Here is an 8,912-nt window from a genome sequence, read left to right on the forward strand (position 1 = left end):
GATGTAAGACTTAAAGCTAGTGGCTATCTGTGAGAATTTAGCTGTTGGCTTATGGATGTAGCATAATACAGTTTTGTAACAACGAAATTATGTATATTTAGTGTTACGTATACAGCAACACAACATGGATTTTGCTAACTCTAACAGTACCAACCCTTGAATGTAGGTAACAAGTATCTTCCATCAGATATAATGTACAGGTTGATTAGGGATACGAGATTTGTAATATTTTGTAAATCTGATACAGGGAAGTTAAATTTTGGAATCTGTTTTGCAGATGATGTCAGACCTTTTGTCATGTAACAATCCAAGTATTTTTAATTACATCAGTAAGCGAGAATTCTAGAACAGTTGAGAAGTTCACTGGTTTTGAAGTTAATGTCAAATGTTTCATATCAGATTTTGTGAAGGAGAAAATTTATTTTGAATACAATTTTCAAACAATTCAGTCCTAGAATATCCTGTTATCAGTACCCCATCCTCTTCCATGCCATGTTTGTTTAAATCCAATTAACGTTTTTAAAAGAAATTATTTTTCAATCAGAGACAAAAAAATATTAATGTGACAGAATCAGAAAAGTATTAATGTTTGTAACAGCTTCAATGCAGGCAGCATTGCACAGTGCTGAGCCAGTATCCGATATTTTCACTGAACGTTTGCAAGGTTATTTATCACTGAACGTTTGCAAGGTTATTTATCTATCAGCCAACCTACTGGCATTATTTGTATGAAGCTGTTTTAAGGCTGGCATTGCACTTCGCTGTGCCAAGATTGAATATTTTGTATGCCTACTGTGGAGAGAACAGAATACCAAGATCACATCCAGTGCAACTCAAGAGCTAAGGAAAATGTATTTCGTGGTTTATTTGCATAGCGAATTTTATCAGTTTATTGCACAGGGTGATAGATCTCGGTGCTCACGAGACTGAGTAAATTTCAGAGAGATTGATTTCATTATAGGCATTACATACTGGTTTCCCAGATGAAGTTGTTTAATTTTTCTTTGGATTGCAGTAAAACTGATTAAGCGCACCATTTGCTCAACAACACATCACACAGTAAGACAAACATTACGCATTGGATCTCCAATAACAAACACAAATAATATTATAATTATGGAACGTTACAACAGTGAGCATTCAGATGCACAGAACTGATTATCTGTTGTCGAAACACATTGCTACTGTGGTCCTGTGATCTTGGGGTGGCGTAGGTTTGTCTGTAAAACGTCATATAAATTATGAATGACACCATATTGTGAGTACAGATAGATTCCCTTAGTATGTGCTGTGTATTTGGGACTGGTGTATGGTAGACACCTTAACAATTTGCATTTGATACCTGGGATAAATTGTTCTCAAGAGCTTTGATGAGCAAAATCAGCGGGCATAACGTCACAGCACCGTCACGTCAGCGTTTATTCACAATGTCTGTCACGTCATGTAACGTCAATTCGCTTAGTCCATGTCAGAGTGTAGTATTGCAAATGAGGAACTAATGTTATTAATGGCCAAAGCAAGTCTCATAACGTATGTTCTTGATCAGTTCTGTCTGTTGAAGTGGTGAGACGTGAAACAACATTTCAAAACATAGGCATTTCTGTGGTGTGGGAAAGTGGGTATCTGTTCTGTTATGGTCAAAACTAAATAATTTTTTGCTTTCAGATATCTCACATTGCTTGTGTAAGAACATCAAATGAAAAAACATCCAAGTCGTTATGGAACATTTACAATTCACGACTGAACCAAAGCATAATAATGAATAAAGATTAAGAAGTTACAAAAGCACGCGATGGAACCAAAGCACAATAATGAAATAAAGATGAAGAAGTTACAAAAGCACAATATCCACTACTATACAACAATTAAGCGCGGCAAGATGTTAGCAGACGATGATACCGCCGACAATTCCCTCCTGGGAATCATTGACATGCCGTTACGTGACGTGAGGGTCTAGTGAAGCAGGGGATACAACCACCACCACCTAGAGACAAGGCCGCGGCGCGAAATTCATAGCAGGTCGTGACGTCACTCCAAGCGGGCCACCATGTTGTGTTTCGAAGCGTTTGTTTATCTACACCTTTGTTGGATCGAGTGCTATATTCGTGCTTAAAACTAGCGATTACAGTGTTTACGTGTAGTGAAGCTACTGTGAACATGGTTTACAAGTGTTGTGTGCCAAGGTGTCGTGGGAATTACGGAACTCGACCGAAAGTAATGTTGTTTTCCTTTCCGAAAGATGCGAATTTGCGTTGGAAATGTCTTTCAGCGATTCATCGGGACAATTTCCAACCCACTGAGCACACGAAGGTATGTAAAAACTATATACCTAGTACAATTATTATTTTTTTCTGGTGGAATATCTTGCATTTTGGATACATTTGACTAAAATTGTGAGCAAAAGTTCGCAGTAAATAGGCCTAGTATTCGTTATTAAGTGGCTTTATTTTTATTTTGAAAACGAAATATAAATTTGTGGCTCGTGTTACTTTTTATTCGTGTTTAAATTTCTCTGCAGTTCGTATTTTGTTACGCATTACCGATACGTTTTATTCTCTATTTGTGAGGGGGTGTTGTTTTTCACTCTCGCATTAGTTAGCATGAGTGCTAACGAATGTTGAAACTGCTGTTTTCATGTTTAAAAAGCGATCTCTCTGTATGAAGCATATCTGTGTTATTTTTCGATGTGTCAAACAATGGAACAAATTAATCTAGAAATAGGTTAAATTTATTATTGACGTTTTGAGCTTGACACATTGTCTCATTCCAACTGCTGCAAATGTCTGCTGAAGGTTTGTAGATTTTCACTGTTGACTTATGCTCAAAATCTGCCATATTTTTACAGGAAAGAAAATTTACATTACAATAACAACGCATAATTGTTTTTGTGAGGTGAGTTAAAAGTGATTATTTGCTTGGGGAATGTACTCAGCTTTCCTGAGGGAGCTCTATAAACAGTTACACAATATTTATTTAGGATACTGAAAGCAGAGGAATTTAATATTATACACTGTATTAGTGCAGAATTTTTCAAGTGAGTGTAAATAATAGTTGTCTGGTCCTGAATGAATGTACTTTATTACAGTGCATTTTTCAAAAATGTACCTTGTTTTATCATGTATATCGCAATATTATTTACATCCCGCACTCGTACGTTTTCACTGGCTATTGATAAGTCTTATGCAATTACATTACCGGTAAAAAAGAATTATGAACTATAGTTTCTGCTATATCGCGATTGATAAAGTTACTTATTTTAACCATTCGGCAAAGTACTCTCCTCTTTGCGTGGTATCATTTGCCAAGATCTCGTTTCGTTATCTCCAGCGGTTTACGAGATATGACAGGCGTTATGAATATTTCATTCCCGCGCGTTGCGATCGGAAGTGAAGTTGCTGCAGACGCTCAATTTTTTCGAGATTGGAAGCAGATATTGATCCAAAGTTTTACGAAAATTTCAAAACCTCATCTGTATTTCATACTCAGCAATAGAATGTGTAATATGCATCAAACACAAATTCATAGCGACCCCTATTTTTGATGGCAACGTTCTCAAATTTGATACTCATCTGTGAAATACCACAATAGTTATGACCATTATCGAAATGATTGGCACTTCATCATGAAGCTGCCATATAAAGCTAAAAGTATTTCAGAAATTAATTATTTTTTACGGAATAGGTTCTGTAAAACCGTTTGACAAAGATTTGCAGGCCGTGCGTCTCGATTCTTTAAGCGCAGCGCCAAGCCAACCCTGGCCCGCTTTGCGTGACGTCACAAGAGCGCGCCGCGGCCTTCTCTTTAGGTGGTGGTGATACAACCCGTCGGCTTTGACCAATGACGTCATACATTAGTCACAGATAGTAATGTCTTCACTTCGAGGCATAGATAACAAAGCAGTTCTGTGTTCCGGATAAGCGCTGTCATTGTACATTAAAATAATTATTCGTAATGATATTGAAGTAATTTGGAGTATTAGTTTGTTATTGTAGAACAATTCTTAGTGTCTTATTTTCGTTTGTAGGAATGGATTTGTCTGTTTGTGGGTACGTAATTTTCGTTACTGTCTGTCTAGGCGAGCTTCGGTTATTCTTCGATATTTCCGTGTGATACGTTCACTTTTCTATTTGCTTTTTTCACGGTATTTCACTATTTTGTTATTCACTGTTTTATTCCACCAATATGTGTATTTTCGTGTTGTGAAGTACGTAATAGAAATTTCTCAGCTGTCGATCTTCTTTCGTTTCGCAGCACTAATATCAGTACGACATTTTCGAATGTGCATTTGCTATATAACAGACGAACCTCCCGATACAACTAAAATTTGATCCCGTCCTTCACTTCGCCTTTACACTGACACTATATATGTCAATTGGCGAGCAAGATACAAATGTTGCGTACAGCTATATAGCTCAAGTAACGAATGGGATACTATTAGCGTCCAAGGCAACAAGAAAACTGTACCCCATAGTGAAGTACGGGATACAAATTCTACATGTGTCGTCTTCTTGTCTCCGTGTAGTTCAACTGAGGTACAAGTTGCAAATGTAACTTACGTCTATTTCCACCTTTTAGTTACCAGTGTACATATATAGAGGTCAACGGAAGTCTGGTATACACATATTACATACGTAGGTCCTTCTGTCATCAGTAGTACTGATATGTACGTAACAAAAGACTGTTAATAATAGCGGACACGAAATAAACAACACATCTACAATTTGTATCCCGTTTTCCACATAGGGTTTGATACATCGTTCAAGTGAAGAACAGGACAGCAGTGGTAGTTGAAACTAAGAAATCGATGTACGCTGAACTTGTATCCCATACTGCACTTGAGCAATACAGTTCGAAAGAGTTTCGAGATACAACTGACATACATGTAACGTGATGTATTCTTTGCTAGTAATGTATTTCATTCATTTCTTTCCATTGTATTTTGAGGAGAAATACTAAGACACAAACGTGCGATATCGTTAACGTGAAAATACTACTGGCCCTTACATATGTGAAGTACAGTTTTTCACTCTTGCATTCCTTTGTTCTTGAACATTCTTCTCAGCTCTTTCATCTTTGTAAAACATGCTCTCTGACCAATACTGACGTCATTGTTCAAAGTCGACAGGTTGTATCCCCTGCTAAACTAGACCCTGATGTGACTATCTGTTGACGGTTTGTCTTAATGCCACCATTTGAAATGCATTGCGGATCGTTTTGAATTGATGTTGCGGGATTTCACGGCCAAGATGAACTGGTCTAAAAAAGAGTCATCCAGAGATCATGTGACAACTACAGCTTAATGTTGACAACATGTGCAGCATGCAATGCTCACTCCAGAGATTTTTCTACTCTATGGCTTTGCCCGACGTCATATCTGACTCACAGATGCTACTTAGAGGCGACATCTAAAGGCAATGAGGTTCACTCCTGAACCAATGAATGTATCACAAAAAAGACAGATAATATACATACATACAATTAAATTCCGTTGTAGCTCACGTGACTAATTATATAGCTACAACTTATGTCGCAAATAAATTGAGGTAATAAAAAAGAAATTAACAACATACATTCATAAATTATTATCACAGTGTCCGCCCCCGTTAGCTGAGTGGATAGCCGGCACGGTAGGTCAGCGTGTTCGGTCAGAGGGTTAGCTGCCCTCAGTAATAAAAAAACTGAGTTAATGGATCAACAACGAACTGAAACGGGTCTCTTTCGAAGTCCACCAGGAGCAGATACAACAAACAAAAACGAGCAAAATGAGATTAAAAAAAAAGTGGTCAACGCGGCGGAATACCGCACCAAGGGGCCCGAGTTCGATTCCCGACTGTGGCAGAAGATTTTCTCCGCTCATGGACTGGGTGCTGTGTTGTCCTCATCATTATTCCATTCCCATCTCCGACGCACAAGTCGCCCAATATCGCGTCGAATGCAATAAGTACTTGCCCTCAGCGGCCGAATGAGGGACTCCCGGCCTACAATGCCGTACGCTCACTTTTTTTACTATCACAGTTCACGCGTTCAAGTGAGAGTACCATAAATGGCCTTTAAAGTCCACTACAATATCACTCGTAGTAAACGTGTAATCTACATCTACATGGACAGTTTGCAAATCACACTTACGTGCTTGGCAAAGTGTTCATCGAACAATTTTCACAATAATCCTCTATTATTCCAATCTGAAACAGAATGCGGAAGAAACGAACACATATATCTTTCCGAGCGAGCCCTGATGACCTTATTTTATGATGCTGATCGTTAACCCCTGTGAACGTCGGCGTCAACAAAATGCTTTCACATTCGGAGGAGAAAGTTGGTGACCGTAATTTCGTGGTAAGGTTTTGCCACAAAGAAACATGCCTTTGTTTTAAATATGTCCGCCCCAAATTCTGTATCATGTCAGTGACACTCCCTCCCCTATTTCTCGATAATACAAAATATGCTGCTCTTCCCTGAACATTCTAGATGAAGTCCGTTAATCCTACCTGGCAATGATCACACACTGCACAGCAAGATTCTAGAAGAGGACTGAGAACCGTAGTGTAGGCAGTCTCTCTAGTAGATCTGTTGAATCTTCAGCCAATAAAACGGAGTGTTTGGTTCTCCTTCCCCACAACATTTCCTATGTGTTCTTTCCAATTTATGTTGTTCGTAACAGTGATTCCTAGGTATTTAGTTCAATTTCTGGCCTTTAGATTTGACTGATTTATCGACTAACTTAAGTCTAACCGATTCCGTTTAGCACTCATGTGGATGACTTCACACTTTTCATTATTTAGGATCAATTGCCAATTAATACGAATTGTGAACTCTACGACAGGAAATCACGAATCAAGTCACAGTCCAGCCTGTGACAACATTCCATAAGCACACAATTTGACTACAAGCCACTTGTGAGGTACAGTGTCAAATGCCTTCTGGAAATCTAGAAAGACGAAATCGATTGGAAATCCCTTGTCACTACTTCGTCTGAATAAAGAGCTAGTTGTGTTTCACAAGAACGATGTTTTCTAAATGCGTGTTGACTGTTTGTCAACAGACCATTCTCTTCCAGATAATTCATAATGCTCGAACACAACAGATGTTCCAAAATCCTGCTGCAGATAGATGTTAATAATATGGCCCTGTAATTTCGTGGATTACTCCTAGTGCCTTTATTGAATGTTGATGTGATCCGAGCAATATTATAGTCTTTGTGTTACGAATATTTCGTCACAGAGTTACAATATTCAGTTTCGCTACAACAATCCTGTGTTCACTAATCTCAGTATATGTTTTGCTTCTCGTTATTAGCTCAGGATTATTTGTTGCTAAGATGTCAACTGTTTTCCCACAAATGTTTACTATTCGAGTGGGGTCATCAACTTACTGCTCGATATAATTTTCAGAGAATGTGTTCAGCTCAATTTCAGACGATGTTCTATCTGTAGCTCTGGATTTAAACATGTACTTTCCCCATCATATCTAGGGTAAACTGAAGTCACAACCAACGATAATTTTATGAGCCAGGTACGTGATTGAGATTATACTCAAGTTTTCTTTGAGCCTTTCAGCAATTCCATCATCTGACTTGGGAAGTCAATAAAAAAATCCAATTATTATTTTATTCTGGTTGCCTAGAATGACAACCCATACTAACTTACAGAAACTATTTACTTCAATATCACTAAAAGATAAACTACCATTACTTCTAAAAGCAACAAACACACCACCGCCAACTGTGTTTTGCCTAACCTCTCTGATCACCGTTAGGTCCTTTCAGAAACTTACTTACCTCTGCCGGCCAGAATGGCCGAGTGGTTCTAGGCGCTACAGTCTGGAACAGCGCGACTGCTATGGTCGCAGGTTCGAATCCTGCCTCGGGCATGGATGTGTGTGGTGTCCTTACGTTAGTTAGGTTCAAGTAGTTCTAAGGTCTAGGGGACTGATGACCTCAGAAGTTAAGTCCCGTAGTGCTCAGAGCCATTTGAACCATTTTTGAATTAAGTTATTTTTTTCCCATATGTGACTAGCAGACATGGCAGGACTTCTTAATTGCTAAATATGAGTAGGAATTTGATGTATAACCTGAATTCCTTCCCCTCTTCTCTCTGTCCATCTCCTACTCCCTCTCTCTTTGTCCATCTCCCACTCCTCCCCCCCCCCCTCTCTGTGCATGACCTCCTCCCCACCTCCTCCTCCGCCCTCTATGTCTGTTTCCACTTCTCTGTCCTCTTACCCCTCTCTCTGAGCTCCAGCCTCGTTTATTGTTATTGAGAACCAAACTTCTATTTGGAACTGGAGCCACTTAAAATGAATGTGTAGGCTAGTTGAGACCATTGGTATACAGGGTGTGAAGACACCTGTCCCCCTGCTGGACCTGTGAAGACAGTAGCTTTAACGAAAGTGTTTGGCATAGTTTTAATTTGCGAGTGGGTAGAATTACAAAGTTAAAGATTCTGTAGTGTTATCCTAATAATAAGCTGATAAGCCATAAATACCATTTTCTTGTTTCTGTAAAAACGATGGCGAAGAAAAAAACAAAACAGTACAATACTGTGTACACAATTTGTCTTTGAAATTATACATAAAGACAAAGAATATATATGGGAGAAAGAATTTGTCTAATGGGTTACACGCCCCACTATTGTAGTTCAAACTATGAGAAAGATACCGAAACAACACATTTTCACAGTACAGCACACGATTTTCTTTCACAAAGTCGGTTTTAACAGAAAACCTACATGTTGGCATTTAGAAAAATATGTAACCTATACCTGACAAAATGTTTGTTAGAGTTTAGTATAGAAATTTGAAATAAATCGCTCAAGCACTTTTCGAGTGTTTTCGTAACAAAGTATGTTCATTAGAGCATTCTGCATAAATTTAGAGCAATTCACTCAAGAACTTTTCCAGGTATTTGGTGATTA

Source organism: Schistocerca nitens, chromosome 11 (assembly GCF_023898315.1).
Source record: "Schistocerca nitens isolate TAMUIC-IGC-003100 chromosome 11, iqSchNite1.1, whole genome shotgun sequence".
Lineage (NCBI taxonomy): Eukaryota > Metazoa > Arthropoda > Insecta > Orthoptera > Acrididae > Schistocerca > Schistocerca nitens.